The 18,594-nt window shown below is 37.6% G+C and overlaps 1 protein-coding gene across 9 annotated transcripts in view; it reads left to right on the top strand.

The window, feature by feature from the left end:
* SCAMP1 (secretory carrier membrane protein 1) overlaps positions 1-18,594 on the top strand; it is a 161,585-nt gene that overhangs the window by 44,396 nt on the left and 98,595 nt on the right. The window lies entirely within an intron of this gene.

Below are 18,594 nucleotides of genomic sequence, written 5' to 3'. Positions count from 1 at the left end.
TCCCCACTGCTTGCAAGAATATCAGGAGTTCTTCAAATGGGGAAGTTGAATATTTCCTCCTTTCTCCCCAGTGCCCTAAGGTGACCTTGCAAATACTTCTTTATTCACTGCCCAAATTTTCTGGGATATATCGGGCCATCACACTAACCTGGACACACCAAGAACACATAACACCCTATTCAAGATTCCTTGTACTGATGGTGTTAGAATAAACTGACCATACAAATTAAATTAGGTAATGTGCTACCCAAAATATAAATTTTGCACTGAATAAGCATCCTTCCCTTTGGTCTCACAAAGAACTTGTAGTTTTAAAATATGAGCGATATCGTTTACCCTGTATTTTGTTTTACCTTAGTGCTATCCAGATCAGCTTCATTCATATCTCTTCTCGATGTTTGATCATTTTTTCAACTTTTTAAGCAGTTCCTGTATGTACTGCTGACTTCTGTAGTTTCAGAGCTCTAACTCTGGGTCTTAGGTGTCACATAAATATCCGATGTTTCTGGGAACAACCAAGTTATGTACAAACTGCTCAATATCTCAGATTTTAGAAATAACAGTTACAACTCCTGACTGTATGTGACTGTTGTAAGAGCTTATATCTAGGACCCTTTGCAATAGGCTCCATCCTGATAAACCATGCTCTCAACTTCAATTCACTGAGGTTTTATTTTATAGTTAGTCATATGAGCGAGGCATAATATTTGTCTTTAAGTTTCTGACATTTCATTCAGCACACAACTTAAAGTTAGTTCACCTAGCTGCATGCCTCACAACTTCATTCCTTCTTGCTGCCCCTCAGTAGTCTGTTGTATGTGTATACCACAGTTCCCTCATCCTTCCCTCAGTTTTTGTACCTTTAGGCCACCTCCATCCATAGTGAATTACAAACACTGCCACCGTAAACACCCGTGTGCATATGTCCATTTGTGAACCCACACTCAGTGCTTCCAGGTATATGCTGAGCAGTGAGGTTCCAGAATCATGCGGACGCAACCCCACACCTAGCCTCCTGTGGAACCACCGCACTACCTTCCAAGGGGCTGCACCTCTCAGTTTCCCTCAGATGAATAGGTACATCTCTTTCTCTGCATTTTTTCTAGCTCTTGTTTCTCTTTGTTCATTTTAAAACAGTTTTGTTTGCACATTGTACAATCCAGCCTGGGTAAATAGATGCACCTTCATCTTGATAACCTATATGAAGACATTTCCTTTTCTTGCACAAAGAATGCATACCCTTCTCCCATGCCTCCCTCCCCACCTCTTGACTTTTAGTTTTGGCATAATGTCTTTGTTACATTCAGTGGAAGCATATTTACAATGTTACTGTTGACTATAGACCCTAGCTTGGATTGATTTCCTTTTTCTTGTATACTGGCTATTTTCAGCACTCTGCACTATTGACATTCATTTGTTCTCTCCCATTCAAAAATGGTTTTACATTTTAACATTTAATCATCAACATTGTCCACTCCTGATTTCAGTTGGGATATCCTCTTTAGCCCATTAGCTGTTTCAGAGTATGTTGTTTAATTTGCACGTATTTGTGGAATTTTCCATCTCTCCTTCTGTTATTTATTTTTTCACTTTATTCTGTTGTGGTTGGAGAATGTATATTGCATGATTTCAATGTTATTGAAACTTGTTTTGTGACTCAGTCTATGATGTATACTGAAGAATGATTCATGCGCACTCAAGAAGAATATGTAGTTTGTTTTTGTTGTGTACATGTCTTTTAGGTCTAGGAACTAGGTTTTGAGTATCATTTTTTAAATTTTTTTAATTTATTAATTAAAAAAATTAACAACAAAGATATTAACATATAATTCCATTCTACATATACAATCAGTAATTCTCAATATCATCACATAGTTACATATTCATCATTTCTTAGAACATTTGCATCGATTTAGAAAAAGAAATAGAAAGACAACAGAAAAAGAAATAAAACGATAACAGAAAAAAAAAGATTATACATACCATACCCCTCACCCCTCACTATCATCTATCACTAGCGTTTCAAACTAAATTTATTTAAACATTTGTTCCCCCTATTATTTATTTTTATTCCATATGTTCTACTCATCTGTTGATATGGTAGAAAAAATGAGCATCAGACACAAGGTTGTCACAATCACAGAGTCACAATGTGAAAGCTGTATCATTGTTCAATCATCATCAAGAAACATGGCTACTGGAACACAGCTCTACATTTTCATGTAGTTCCCTCTAGCCTCTCCACTACATCTTGAACAACAAGGTGATATCTACTTAATGTGTAAGAATAACCTCCAGGATAACCTCTAGACTCTGTTTGGAATCTCTTAGCCATTGACGCTTTTTCAAAAAAATTTTTTATTAATTAAAAAAAATTACAAGAAACAAACATTGCCAACACATACACTCAGCAATTCACAATATCATCACATAGTTGCATTTTCATCATCATGATCATTTCTCAGAACATTAGCATCAATTCAGAAAGAGAAATAAAAAGACAACAGAAAAATGTAACAGAAAAAAAATTTTTACAGGCCATACCCTTTACTGATCTCTTTCATTGATCACTAGCATTTCAAACTAAATCTATTTTAACATTTGTTCCCCCTATTATTTATTTTTATTCCATATGTTCCTCTCATCTGTTGACAAGGTAGATACAAGGAGCATCAGACACAAGGTTTTCACAATCACATAGTCACATTGTGAAAGCTGTATCATTATACAATCATCATCAAGAAACATGGCTACTGGAACACAGCTCTACATTTTCAGGCAGAACACTCCAGCCTCTCCATTACATCTTGGATAACAAGGTGATATCTACTTAATGCATAAGAATAACCTCCAGGATAACCTCTCGACTCTATTTGGAATCTCTCAGCCATTGACACTTTGTCTCATTTCATTCTTCCCCCTTTTGGTCGAGAAGGTCCTCTCAATCCCTTGATGTTAATTCTCAACTCATTCTAGGGTTTTTCTCAGTCCCTTGAGGCTGAGTCTCAGCTCATTCCAGGATCTCTGTCCCACATTGCCAGGAAGGTCCACACCCCTGGGAGTCATGTCCCACGCAGAGAGGGGGAGGGTGGTGAGACTGCTCATTTTGTTGGCTGGAGAGAGAGGCCACATCTGAGCAACAATAGAGGCTCTCTTGGGAGTGACTCTTAGGCCTAGATTTTAAGTAGACTTGACTATCCTATAGCTTTGCTTGTCCACACTGCTTGTGAGAATATCGAGAATTCAACAAGGGAGGTTGAATTTCTCCCCGTTCTCACAATTCCCCGAAGGGGGCTTTGCAAATACTTTTTCACTCACTGATGGAATCACTCTGGGATTCATCGGGGTATCACTGTGGACAAACCAACAAAATCTCATGTCCTACCTGAGATTCCAAATGCTTATGGTGTTCAATCAAACTATCTACATAAGTTGTATTAGGAAATGTACTAGACAAAATATAAATTTTGTAACAAACATTTTTTGCATTAGTCTCACACATATGGTGGCATTTTAAAATATTAATTACCATCTATTTTCAGCACCCTGCAATAATGACATTCCTTTGTTCTTCCTCATGCAAAACATTTAAAAAATTTGTACATTATACATTTCACTATTATTGTACACTCTAGGCATTTCTAGATTTTACCATCTCAATCTTTATCATCTATCTTTCTTTCTGATTTCATTTATGTCTCCAGCCCTCCTCCCTCTATCGTTCTCACATGCAGCTTCATTCAGTGTTTTAACATAATTACATTACAGTTAGGTAGTATTTATGCTGTCCATTTCTGAGTTTTTGTATCCAGTTCTGTTGCACAGTCCGTATCCCTTCAGCTCCAATTACCCACTATCTTACCCTATTTCTATCTCCTGATGGTTTCTGTTATCAACGAAATATTCCAAGTTTATTCACTAATGTCAGTTCATATCAGTGAGAACATACAGTATTTGTCCTTTAGTTTTTGGCTAGTCTCACTCAGCATAATGTTCTCAAGGTCCACCCATGTTGTTACATACTTCATAAGTTTATTCTGTCTTAAAGCTGCATAATATTCCATCGTATGTATATACCACAGTTTGTTTAGCCACTCGTCTGTTGATGGACATTTTGGCTGTTTCCATCTCTTTGCAATTGTAAATAATGCTGCTATAAACATTGGTGTGCAAATGTCCATTTGTGTCTTTGCCCTTATGTCCTCTGAGTAGATACCTAGCAATGGTATTGCCGGGTCATATGGCAATTCTATATTCAGCTTTTTGAGGAACCGCCAAACTGCCTTCCACAGCAGTTACGCCATTTGACATTCCCACCAACAGTAGATAAGTGTGCCTCTTTCTCCACATCCTCTCTAGCACTTGTCATTATCTGTTTTGTTGATAATGGCCATTCTGGTGGGTGTGAGATGATATCTCATTGTGGTTTTGATTTGCATTTCTCTAATGGCCAGGGATTTTGAGCATCTCTTCATGTGCCTTTTGATCATTTGTATTTCCTCTTCTGAGAAGCATCTGTTCAGGTCTATTCCCCATTTTGTAATTGGATTGGCTGTCTTTTTGTTGTTGAGTTGAACGATCTCTTTATAAATTATAAATACTAAAACTTTATCTGATGTGTCATTTCCAAATATTGTCTCCCATTGTGTAGGCTGTCTTTTTACTTTCTTGATGAAGTTTTTTGATGCACAAAAGTGTTTAATTTTGAGGAGCTTCCATTTCTTTCTTTCTTTCTTCAGTGCTCTTGCTTTAGGTGTAAGGTCTATAAAACTGTCTCCAGTTATAAGATTTATAAGTTATTTCCCTACATTTTTCTCTAACTGTTTTATGATCTTAGACCTGATGTTTAGATCTTCGATCCATTTTGAGTTAATTTTTGTATAGGGTGTGAGATATGGGTCCTCTTTCATTCTTTTGCATATGGATATCCAGTTTTCTAGGCACCATTTATTGAAGAGACTGTTCTGTCCCAGGTGAGTTGGCGTGACTGCCTTATCAAAGATCAAATGTCCATAGATGAGAGAGTCTATATCTGAACACTCTATTCGATTCCATTGGTCAATGTATCTATCTTTATGCGAGTACCATGCTGTTTTGACCACTGTGGCTTCATAATATGCCTTAAAGTCCGGCAGTGTGAGATCTCCAACTTTGTTGTTTTTCCTCAAGATGTTTTTAGCAATTCGGGGCACCCTGCCCTTCCAGATAAATTTGCTTATTGGTTTTTCTATTTCTGAAAAATAAGTTGTTGGGATTTTGATTGGTATTGCGTTGAATCTGTAAATCAATTTAGGTAGAATTGACATCTTAACTATATTTAGTCTTCCAATCCCTGAACACGGTATGCCCTTCCATCTATTTAGGTCTCCCGTGATTTCTTTTTATAGTTTCTTGTGATTTTCTTTGTATAGGTCTTTTGTCTCTTTAGTTAAATTTATTCCTAAGTATTTTATTCTTTCAGTTGCAATTGTAAATGGAATTCGTTTCTTGATTTCCCCCCTCAGATTGTTCATTACTAGTGTATAGAAACACTACAGATTTCTGAGTGTTTATCTTGTAACCTGCCACTCTGCTGTACTCGTTTATTAGCTCTAGTAGTTTTGCTGTGTATTTTTCAGGGTTTTCGACGTATAGTATCATATCATCTGCAAACAGTGATAGTTTTACTTCTTGATCCTTTCCAGTTTTGATGCCTTGTATTTCTTTTTCTTGCCTAATTGCTCTGGCTAGAACTTCCAACACGATGTTGAATAACAGTGGTGATAGTGGACATCCTTGTCTTGTTCCTGATCTTAGGGGGAAAGTTTTCAATTTTTCCCCATTGAGGATGATGTTAGCTGTGGGTTTTCATATATTTCTTTTATCATGTTGAGGAAGTTCCCTTCTATTCCTATCCTTTGAAGTGTTTTCAACAGGAAAGGATGTTGAATCTTGTCAAATGTCTTCTATGCATCAATTCAGATAATCTTGTGATTTTTCTGCTTTAATTTGTTGATATGGTGTATTACATTAATTGATTTTCTTATGTTGAACCATCCTTGCATACTTGGGATGAATCCTACTTGGTCATGATGTATAATTCTTTTAATGTGTTGCTGGATTCGCTTTGCTAGAATTTTGTTGAGGATTTTTGCATCTATGTTCATTAGAGAGATTGGTCTGTAGTTTTCTTTTTTTGTAATATCTTTGCCTGGTTTTGGTATGAGGGTGATGTTGGCTTCATGGAATGAATTAGGTAGCTTTCCCTCCACTTCAATTTTTTTGAAGAGTTTGAGCAGGGTTGGTACTAATTCTTTCTAGAATGTTTGGTAGAATTCACATGTGAAGCCATCTGGCCCTGGACTTTTCTTTTTGGGAAGCTTTTGAATGACTGATTCAATTTCTTTAATTGTTAGTGGTTTGTTGAGGTCGTCTATTTCTTCTTGAGTCATAGTTGGTTGTTCATGCCTTTCTAGGAACTTGTCCATTTCATCTACATTGTTGTATTTATTAGCATAAAGTTGTTCATAGTATCCTGCTATTACCTCCTTTATTTCTGTGGGGTCAGTGGTTATGTCTCCTCTTCCATTTCTGATCTTATTTATTTGTTTCTCTCACTTCTTCTTTTTGTCAATCTTGCTAAGGGCCCATCAATCTTATTGATTTTCTCATAGAACCATCTTCTGGTTTTATTGATTTTCTCAATTGTTTTCATGTTCTCACTTCATTTATTTCTGCTCTAATCTTTCTTATTTCTTTCCTTTTGCTTGCTTTGGGGTTAGTTTGCTGTTCTTTCTCCAGTTCTTCCAAGTGGACAGTTAATTCCCGAATTTTTACCCTTTCTTCTTTGTTGATATAGGCTTTAGGACAATAAATTTCCTTCTTAGCACTGCCTTTGCTGCATCCCATAAGTTTCAATATGTTGTGTTTCATTTTCATTCGCCTCGAGATATTTACTGATTTCTCTTGTAATTTCTTCCTTGATCCACTGGTTTTTAAGAGTGTGTTGTTGAGCCTCCATGTATTTGTGAATTTTCTGGTGCTCTGCCTATTATTGATTTCCAACTTCATTCCTTTATGATCTGAGAAAGTGTTGTGTATGATTTCAGTCTTTATAAATTTGTTGAGACTTGCTTTGTGACCCAGCATATGGTCTATCTTTGAGAATGATCCATGAGCACTTGAGAAAAAGGTGTATCCTGCTGTTTTGGGGTGTAATGTCCTATAAATGTCTGTTAAGTCTAGTTCATTTATTGTAATATTCAAATTCTCTGTTTCTTTATTGATCCTCTGTCTAGATGTTCTGTCCATTGATGAGAGTGGGGAATTGAAGTCTCCAACTATTATGGTAGATGTGTCTATTTCCCTTTCAGTGTTTGCAGTGTTTGCCTCATGTATTTTGGGGCATTCTGGTTCGGTGCATAAATATTTATGATTGTTATGTCTTCATGTTGAATTGTTCCTTTTATTAGTAGATAATATCCTTCTTTGTCTCTTTCAACTGTTTTACATTTGAAGTTAATTTGTTGAATATTAGTATAGCTACTCCTGCTCTTCTCTGGTTGTTATTTGCATGAAATATCTTTTCCTACCCTTTCACTTTCAACCTATGTTTATCTTTGTGTCTAAGATGCGTTTCCTGTAGACAGCATATAGAAGGATCCTATTTTTTAATCCAATCTGTCAGTCTATGTCTGTTGATTGGGGAGTTCAGTCCATTAACGTTTAGTGTTATTACTGTTTGGGTAGTACTTTCCTCTATCCTTTTTTTTGCCTTTTGTATTTTATATGTCATATCTGATTTTCCTTCTTTCTATACTCTGCTCCACACCTCTCTCTTCTGTCTTTTCGTATCTGTCTCTAGTGCTCCCTTTAGTATTTCTTGCAGAGCTGGTCTCTTGGTCACAAATTCTCTCAGTGACTTTTTGTCTGAAAATGTTTTAATTTCTCCCTCATTTTTGAAGGACAATTTTGCTGGATATAGAATTCTTGTTTGGCAGTTTTTCTCTTTTAGTAATTTAAATATATCATCCCACTGTCTTCTCGCTTCCATGGTGTCTGCTGAGAAATCTACACATAGTTTATTGCGTTTCCCTTGTATGTGATGAATTGCTTTACTCTTGCTGCTTTCAAGATCCTCTCTTTCTCTGACTTCTGACATTCTGACTAGTAAGTGTCTTGGAGAACGTCTGTTTGGATCTATTCTCTTTGGGGTGCGCTGCACTTCTTGGGTTTGTAATTTTAGGTCTTTCGTAAGAGTTGGGAAATTTTCAGTGATAATTTCTTCCATTAGTTTATCTCCTCGTTTTCCCTTCTCTTCTCCTTCCGGGACACCCACAACATGTTCATTTATGTGCTTCATATTATCATTCAGTTCCCTGAGTCCCTGCTCAAAATTTTCCATTCTTTTCTGTATAGTTTCTCTTTCTTTTTGGATTTCAGGTGTTCTATCCTCCAGTTCACTAATCCTAACCTCTGTCTCTTGAAATCTACCATTGTAGGTTTCCATTGTTTTTTTTCATCTCTTCTACTGTACCTTTCAATTCCATAAGTTCTGTGATTTGTTTATTCAGACTTTCCATTTCTTCTTTTTGTTCATTCCTTGCCTTCTTCATATCCTCCCTCAATTCATTGATATGGTTTTTGATGAGATTTTCTGTTTCTGTTTGTATATTCTGAATTAATTGTTTCAGCTCCTGTATCTCATTTGAATTGTTGGTTTGTTCCCTTGACTGGGCCATATCTTCAGTTTTCCTGGTGTGATTTGTTATTTTTTGCTGGCGTCTAGACATTTAATTACCTAGTTAGTTTATTCTGGAGATTGCTTTCACTTATCTTTCCTACCATTTTCTTGCTAGATAAGTTTGTTGTCTGTCTCTTCTCAGACCTTCAGTTCAGTTTTTTCTGGACCTCTAGCTTAGGTTTTGTTTAACAGAGGATAATTTTTCAGTTCTTTTTTCTTGTTTCTTGCCATGCTTGTATGGTGCCTTTTCCCTCCCCACTCTTAGGAGGGTCTACGTAGGTATTATAGACTCCAGCTGGGTTTTCCTGGACTAAACTGTCCTCCTATCAGGGGGAAGGAGTCACCTGCATCAGTTTTCCCTGAGGGTGAGATCCAGCAGGTTCAAAGACTTTCCTGTGAAGTCTCTGGGTTCTGTTTTTCTTATCCTGCCCAGTGTGTGGCGCTTGTCTGCCTGCAGGTCCCACCAGCAAAAGATGTTGTGGCTCTTTTAACTTTGGAAGGCTCTTCATGCTGGGGGGTGGTGGAGACAGAGGAGAGGTTGTAGGCTGGTTTTAATGGCTTCAAATTGCCAAGCCCTGGGGTCTGATTCCTTGAGGGAGGGATTCCACCTGAATTGGGGTTCACCTGTCCCCTGGGGAAGGCACAGGTGGGAGACATCCCTGAAAACAGCCCGTTTCTGACTATGCCTGGTGTAGTTGCAGCCGGAGAAGTCCTGCCACTGAGTCCAGAGGCTGCCAAGTCTCTGTAGAAACACAGCCACTAAAACCTCTGTTTTCTCCCCTTTCCTCTTTTTCCGTGAGCCCAATGAGTGACCTCTGCCTTGACCAGGTTTGGAGTCTCTTTCCTTTCCCCCTGGGAAGCCGCCTGTGGGGGGAGGGGCACTGGGCGCTGGTCACCTTGGCTTGGGGAACTCATGGTTCTGGGGAGGTTCGCAGCCGTTCCAGCTGGTCCAGAATGGGGTATGCTGTGTGTCTGGTTAGTGACGTGGCTCCGGGAGCTCTTCTGTACTGTTTCTAGTTATTTAGTAGTTGTTCTGGAGGATGAACTAAAATGCGCACTTTGCTAAACTGCCATCTTGGCCCCTCCTTCGAGTATCATTTAAGTTGTGTACTTCCTTATTGATTTTCTGCTTAGGTGTTCATTTTGGTTAGCTAAAGCTGTTGGAAAGCAATATTCCAGACATAGATTGGCTTTTGCAAAGGGGATTTATTTGGTTACAAATTTACAGTTCTAAGGCTATCTAGATGTCTGAATTAAGACCTCAACAGGATGATAACTGGACTCTGAAGAAAGGCCGCCAACATCTGGAACACCTCTGTTAGCTGAGAAGGCTAACTGGTGTCTGCTGGCGTCTTCTGGTCCTTGCTCCTGGTTTGTTGCTTTCACTTCTGAGTCAAATGGCTTTCTCTCTGTGGGACATCTCTTAGTATGTCTGGGTCATTTCTGTTTCTACGCATCTGTGGGTCCTCTCTTTTCCTCTTCTCTGGGGCAAACTGTGAATTTCATCTCTAATCTTAGCATCTCCTCGGGCATTTTTGTTACCAAGTGTCTGTTCTTTTTCCAAAATGTCTGCCTCTTATCGGACTGTAGCAAGTTGATTAACACCTGTCCTGAATGGGCAGGGGCACATCTCCATGGAAACAACCTAATCAAAAGGTCCCACCCAAAAAAAAAGGTCTGCCCTTACAAGATTAGATTAATAGACCATGGGCTTTTCTGTTGTATATAATAGTTTCAGACCAGCGCAGTGTTTTGTCTCTTTTTGGGAATTGCGTAGTATGTCTTGTACTGTTAATATAGAACCTTCAGTTTCTCCCATGAAATATGTCAGTATTTAATATATTTTGGGACTCTGATGTTAGGTGCATGTGTATTTATCATTGTTGCATAGTCCTGTTTTCTTTTCCCCTTTATCAGTATATTATCAACACTTTATAACCAATTTTGACTTTGTCCATTGTATCCCTTATTGGTATAATCACCTCAGGTTTCTTTTGGTTCTTTGCATGTTATTTATTTTTTCCATCCTTTTATCCTCAAACTTCTTGTATCTTTGAATTTAAGGTGAGTCTCTTGAAGATAGCATATACTTGTCATGCATTCTAAACCATTCTCTCAGTCTCTGCCTTCCAACTGGATAGTTTAATCCATTTACATTTAAAGTCTCTACTAATAATGTGAGACCCTCTTCTGCTATTTTGTCTTTATAAATCTTATACCTTTTTAGTTCCTCAATCCTTCCTTTAATACCTAACTTTATATATTTTTTTTTGCTTTTTTTGTTGTACCCTATTGAATGACTTCTTATTTCTATCTGTTTATATTTTTTGGTCTATTTTCCTGTGGGTATGTGTGCTGGTTTGAAAGGATGTATGCCCCCTAAGAAAAGCCATGTTTTAATATAAATCCCATTTCATAAAGGTAAAATAATCCCTATTCAATACTGTATGTTTGAAACTGAAATCACATCATCTCCCTGCATGATGTGATTTAGTCAAGAGTGGTTGTTAAACTGGATTAAGGGACGACATGTCTCCACCCATTTGGGTGGGTCTTGATTGGTTCATTGGAGTCCTATAAAAGAGGAAATATTTTGGAGAATGAGAGATTCAGAGAGAGCAGCACCATGAAGCAGAGTCCACCAGCCAGTAACCTTTGGAGATGAAGAAGGAAAACACCTCGCGGGGAGCTTCATGAAACCAGAAGCCAGGAGAGAAAACTAGCAGATGATGCCATGTTCGCCATGTGCCCTTCCAGCTGAGAGAGAAGCCCTGACTTTGTTTGCCACATGCATTCTCACTTGAGAGAGAGACCCTGAACTTCATCGGCCTTCTTGAATCAAGGTATCTTTCCCTGGATGCCTGTGACTGGACATTTGTATAGACTTGTTGTAATTGGGACATTTTCTTGGCCTTAGAACTGTAAACTTGCAACTCATTAAATTCTCCATTTTAAAAGCCATTCCGTTTTGGTGTATTGCATTCCAGCAGCTAGCAAACTATAACAGTATGTGTTAACCACTTTTTTGCACTTTGTATGACCAAAAGTATAGATTTATTATTACAGGTACTAACATGCTAACTTGTAAGTAAGAAGTAGAGTTACATTTGCATTTTGGTACCTTTAAGTAAGTAGAGTTACTACCAAACAATACAACAGTGATACTGGCTTTTGTACATGCCAAAATCGTTATCTTTATCACATCGTTATTTCTTAATGCTACCTTGAACTAGTATCTAGCGTCCTTTTCTTTCATTCTGAAGAACTTCCTTTAGCATTGCTTGTAGGGCGGGTCTAGTGGTGATGAACTTCATTGGCATTTGCTTAACTGAGAATGTCTTAATCTCACCCCCATTTTTGAAAGAGAGTCTTGCTGGATACAAAGTTCTTGACTGGCAGTTTTTTTCTTTCAGAACTTGAAGTATTTCAACCCACTACCTTCTTGCCTCCGTGGTTGCTGTTGAGAAATCAGAACTCAAGATTGAGTTCTAATCTAATCTAATAAAAATTATTTACATGTAATGTGTGGCTTTTCTCTTGTCACTTTGAGAATTTTCTCCTTGTCCTTTGTATTTAGTAGTGTGATCAATATATTATGGAGTGTGTTTTTCTTTAATATTCATACTGTTTGGTGTTCTCTGTGGTTCTTGGATGTACATATTCACATCTTCTGCTAAGTTTGTGAAGTTCTCAGTCATCATTTCTTTGCATATTCCTTCTGCTCTTCTCTTTTCTCTCTCTTTGTTCTCTTTGGTTTCCTGTAATTGTGTATGGGTGCACTTGATGGTATCCCAGAGGTTTCTTAGGATGTTTTCTCTTAATTTTTTTTTCATACTTTCTGCTCCTCAGCCTGACTTATTTCAAGTGTCTTGTCTTTGAGTTCACGGATTCTTTCTTCTGCCAGTTCTGTTCTGCTCTTGAAACCCTTGTGGGCATTTTTCATTTTAGTTGTGCTCTTCAGTTCCAGGAGTTCTGTTTGGTTCCTTTTTAAAATTACCTGTCTCTTTACTGACACACTGTTACTGCTTATTTCTATTTTTTTAGATATCTTTTATCTTGATATCTTTCTGTGTATTTTCCTTCATTTCCTTGAGTATTTTTAGAACCATTTATTTGAAAGGCGTTTTTTAAGGATAACTTTTTTTTAAAGACTTTGTATGGTATGGCTACATTGTCGTCTTTGTTGGTGTTTCTTGGATTTTAATATTCTTCCTTTTGATGGGCCATCATTTCCTGTTTCTTTCTTTGTCTTGTACTTTTGCTCACTGTACATTTTAGTGTTTTAAAATATTAACTCTAGTTTATTTCTTGACATGTCTGTTTCTTGGTTTGTAACTCTTGGTGATAAGACAGAGATTTTATTGAACTTCCACTTTCCTGTCAGGAAGGTCTGCTCAAGGCAAATGCAGTGTGCCTTGTTTTTCTTATCCTTTTGGACCTCTGCCTTGTCCTGGGTTTTTGCCTATATTAGTTGTTTTGGAATTTTCCTGTTTGTAGTACTTTTGTTGTCCCCTCTGTTTCCTAGCAGACAGACCTCCCTTTCCTGGGTGTTTGAAGCCAACAGGTCTTTGCCCCAGACTGCTGCCTCTGTTGATGTTTATACCACTTTTATTGTTTCAAGCTGCTTATGTCTAGATGGGAAATTCTGGGACGAGGACTGTGCTGGAGCAGACTTTCCTCAGTCAGTTTTTTTCAGCCAAAACAATGTCAAGGACCATGATTAGAGCACAGACCATCTTCCTAATGTCCTTGGGAAGCAATTAGGAAGGGCACCAAACTTCTCAAATGGCTCGCCAAAGCTGAGCCTTTGTTTGGGCAAGTTGAAACAATGGTTGCTCTCAGAGCTGGGCCCCTAGTGAACCAAAGTTGCAAATCAGAAGCCGTGATCAAATTAGCTGTGTCCACCCCTGTTTTTTTGGGAAAGAAGATTTTTATGACCAGTGAGGTAGCCAGGACTGGACCTCAAGGTGACACACTATGAGAGTAAGGGATGGGCACCAGTAGCCATAGTGCAAATGAGCAGTGTACTGTTTTTTGTAATTTATCAGCTTCTTCCTCCTGTTCTTCCTTGAATCCTGCACAGTGTTTTTCTGGCCTCCAGAGATTTAAGTAGTTGTTTCAGACTTTTCCTGCCTATTTAATAGTTGTTTTGGTGGATGGACTGAATTCTGGAGCTTCGTATTCCACTGTGTTCCCCCTACCACCAAGTTTGAATTTTAAAAGCTCATTCTGGCTAATTGTGACTAGATTGGGGAAAGGGTCAGAGGATGGAGGGAGACCAGTAAGGAGGCTATAGCAGTGTGCACATCATAAATTTTGGAAATTTCATCTGTGGTTGAGGAAGGGGAAGGTGAAGAGAGTGGGTAGAAAGAAGGGTGAGAGAATGCGCTGATTGTATCTTGAGGGTGATGGGTGGTTGAAGGCATGTTTTTGTTTTTTTGTGTGCATTAAAAAATGATTGTGATTTAAAATGTAGGTGTGAGATATCCCAGTTGGGAGGAAGCAGTTGAATATATTAGAAAAGGATAATTGATAGACTGATCTTCAGAAAAATCAGGAAGAGCTGAAGCTTAGATAAGAAGGGCAGTCTCTCCCCTCTTAGGTTTTGTCAACTTGGCTTAAAATTTTTAACTGGGGGATATATAACACTAAGAAAGATAAAAGACTAAATTAAAGACTAGACTTATTTTTCTGTTCTCTCCCCCCCCCCCCCTTAATTTTTAAATTGGAAGGGGAAAAAGAAAAAAGTGCAAATGAGTTAAATTAAGCAATAATTAACAGGTGTTTGGGTCAGTAAGTCTGTTGTAGATCAGTATATTTACCAGTGTTTTTGTTTGCTAAAACTGCCAGAATGCAATAGAGAAATACTGCTTTTACAATGCAGATTTATTAGTTTAAAATTTACAGTTCTAAGGCCTTAAAAATGTCCCAGTTAAGGCATCAACAGGAGGATTCCTTCTCTGAAGAAAGGCTACTTGCTTCTGGGGCTCCTCTGTCAAATAGCAAGACACATGCCCTGCGTCTGTTGGTCATTTGCTCCTGGGGTTCGCTGCTTTCAACTCCTGGTTCCAGTGGCGTCCTCTCTCAGCTGTGGTCTTCTCTTAGCATCTTTGGGGCTTTTCTCTATTAGCTCCTCTGGGCTTTTCCTTTAAGCTCTCTTCAAGCTTCTCTGGGTGTTTCTCTCTGAGCTCGCTGGGCTTTTTTTCTCTTTTATCTTCTCACAGAGGACTCTAGTAAAGGATTAAGATCCTCCTTGAATTGGCTGGGTCACATCTCAATTGAAACAAACTAATGAAAGTCCCACCCATAAGAGATTTACACCCATAGAAATGTTTAAAAGAACATGACCTTTTCTGGGGTACATAAAGCTTTAAACCAGCAGTGAATATTCATACTTTCTTAAATAAAATCTGCTTTTCTCTCACAGCAGATTTTGTTTAAGTATACTTATGGCAATAAGCTGTTTTTTAGAGAGTTTTAATATGATACAAAATGGCAAAGAATATTGGTTCTTTCTCTTCTGGTTGGAAGGTGTAGAAACATGTCACAATACCTCAGGTGATGGCAGGTTATTGTAAGGAATTCTGTGGAGGGAAGGAAGCTTGGCACAATCAAGTCTCTGCAGTTGTAATGAAACAATAGTACCAAGGTGTGTTTCCTTTGAGCAGTAGAAACCATTTCAGAGGAAATCAATATTTATAAAGCAGATAAAAGTTGAACTGCACTGATTCAAGTGAAGATTGGGGCAGGAAGACTGATCTCTGCCACGTTCTTTTCGCTCCTTTGTCTCTCTTTCTCCTCTTTTTTCCTTTTTCTTTCACCTTGAGGCCCTTCTGAGGATCTGTAAGACGTAAAAACTGTTTTACAGCTAAATATTCCTCCACAATTAGAATAACAGTAACTCTCTTGGCCTTGATTTTGCTTTGTTGACTTATCCACAACTCTAATAATTGCCAATTTTCCAAGATGTTGTACCTGCTTTCTTTCTGCTCCCTTTTCTGGTTACCTTTTTATGTCTTAGCTTCTGTTTATCTCTCTTTCTGTCATGATTGGTGTCAGCTTTTATTGCTGCTACAACTACTGACCAATCTTTATGTCTCATATTCAGTCTTCTCAAGATAGAGCATCTTATTGGGTTGATTAGTCATTATCCAATGTAGAGCCACTTCTGTTAGGGTCTGCCAGACTTTCTTGTGTCCAACTTTAAAGATGTCTCACTTTGTAGCAGAGGGCAATTCCTCATCCTTTCACCTGTGGCTAAGGTAATGGGGCCAGATGACACAAAGGATAGGCAAAGAACTAATTCTAGGTTCTTTCCTTAGAAGGTAGCTGTGGGTGATTTTTTGCCTATTTGTTATACAAGATATGCCATACTTTCATAATAGCTCAGTTGATCATAAATGCAGAGCATTGTTTTTTTGTTTTTTTGTTTTTAACATGGGCAGGCACTGGGAATCGAACCCAGGTCTTTGTCATGGCAAGCGAGAACTCTGCCACTGTGCCACCATCACCCGCCTGATTGCATTTTTTTAATCATTTTTTATGGTGAAATATAACAAATATACAAAAAACCCAATAAATTTCCAAGTACATTTTTAACAAGCAGTTATAGAACAGATTTTAAAGTTTGGTATAGGTTACAGTTTCACAAGTTTTCATTTTTTCTTCTTGCTGCTTCAAGACACTGGAGACCAGCAGAAATATCATTATAGTGATTCAGCAGTCATATCCATTTGTTAAATCCTTTCTTCTCTGTTATACTATATCAAGGACTTTTTTATCATCACAATCGACTCTTTTCCTTTTTTCTTTGTGAACAATAACATATATACAACAAAGCTGTAAATTTCCAAGGAAACTACAGACCAGTCTCTCTAATGAATATAGATGCAAAAATCCTGAACAAAATTCTTGCGAACGAATCCAGCAGCATATTAAAAGAATTATACACCATGACCAAGTAGGATTCATCCCAGGTATGCAAGGATGGTTCAACATAAGAAAATCAATTAATGTAATACACCATATCACCATATCAACACATCAAAGCAGAGAAACCACATGATCATCTTGATTGATGCAGAAAAGGCATTTGACAAAATTCAAAATCCTTTCCTGTTGAAAACACTTCAAAGGATAGGAATATAAGGGAACTTCAAGAAATATATGAAAAACCCACAGCTAACATCATCCTCAATGGGGAAAAACTGGAAACTTTCCCCCTAAGATCAGGAACAAGACAAGGATGTTCACTATCACCACTGTTATTCAACATTGTGTTAGAAGTTCTAGCCAGAGCAATTAGACAAGAAAAAGAAGTACAAGGCAACAAAATTGGAAAGGAAGAAGTAAAACTCTCACTGTTTGCAGATGATATGACACTATATGTCGAAAACCCCAAAAAGTCCACAGCAAAACTACTAGAGTTAATAAATGAGTACAGCAGAGTGGCAGGTTACAAGATCAACACTCAGAAATCTGTAGTGTTTCTATACACTAGTAATGAACAATCTGAGAGGGAAATCATGAAAAAAATTCCATTTACAATTGCAACCAAAAGAATAAAATATTTAGGAATAAATTTACCTAAAGAGACAAAAGACCTATACAGAGAAAACTATAAGAAATTGTTAAAAGAAATCACAGAAGACCTAAATAAATGGAAGAGCATACCGTGTTCATGGATTGGAAGACTAAATATAGTTAAAATGTCAATTCTACCTAAATTGATTTACAGATTCAATGCAATACCAATTAAAATCCCAACAATTTACTTTTCAGAAATAGAAAAATCAATAACCAAATTTATCTGGAAGAGCAGAGTGCCCCGAATAGCTAAAAGTATCCTGAGAAAGAAAAATGAAGTCAGAGGTCGTACGCTACCTGACTTTAAGGCTTATTACAAAGCTACTTTGGTCAAAACAGCATGGTGCTGGCATAAAGACAGATGATCCTTAACTCAGCTGTCACTTTTTCAGCATTTTCCATGTGTAGAAACTGTATTAAGCACTGTGCATGTAGTAATTCGTGATCTGTATGATGCATTTTACTGATGAGGAACCTGAGACAGAGTGAAATATGAAGTGCTTGGTTTAAAGCTTACAGCTTCTCAGTACTGGAGCTGGGATTTGAGTAAAGACAGTCAGCTTTCCAAACAATCAAGACGTACAATTTAGATAGCATAACATTTTAGAACTGGAACTGACCAGAATGATTAGCAAATTTCCTCTATTTTACAGATGAGAAAATTGAGGCTTACTTAAGGTCACAGAGCTAGTCATTGCTAGGGACCCAGTTTCTGATTCCTAGACTGTTTTCTCCATTACAGAATAAGTACCTAAAACATAAAAGGTTTTAAGTGTTACTCTTGAAACTTAAGCCTATTAAGTGCTAGCAGATATCATAGTAAGTGGCCACATAATATATGACTGTATACAGTCATCCATATAGAATAGACTTTTATGTTATTAGACTACTATTTAGCTCAAAGATGGTATATGTACAGAGAAAAATAAATAAGAACCAGGCCAAATAGTTATATGAATTGTTTACTAAACTAACCTCCTTACTTGTAGAGTAATGATACAGCTAAGGGTGAAAGTGCTGTTTGCCAGATTGGAGTCTTCTGGTGATGTTGTTTTATGGCAGTATTGAGAAATGTCTGCATGAGAAACGTCTGATTAATGCATAGGGATGGAAATCAGTCAGAACTTAGTAAAAGCACACTACCTTTGGTAAAGAAACTTGAATTGTTATAAGAAAGTCAGTTATGCTACATGTAAAATTTTTACTTCTGTTCTTTGAAATAATATGTTTTTCATGGTGCATCTTGATTTTTAGTGACGTAAGACTATAATAATAAACTTATGTGT

Source organism: Tamandua tetradactyla, chromosome 21 (assembly GCF_023851605.1).
Source record: "Tamandua tetradactyla isolate mTamTet1 chromosome 21, mTamTet1.pri, whole genome shotgun sequence".
Taxonomy (NCBI): Eukaryota; Metazoa; Chordata; class Mammalia; order Pilosa; family Myrmecophagidae; genus Tamandua; species Tamandua tetradactyla.
This window is presented reverse-complemented; position numbering and strand designations above follow the sequence as displayed.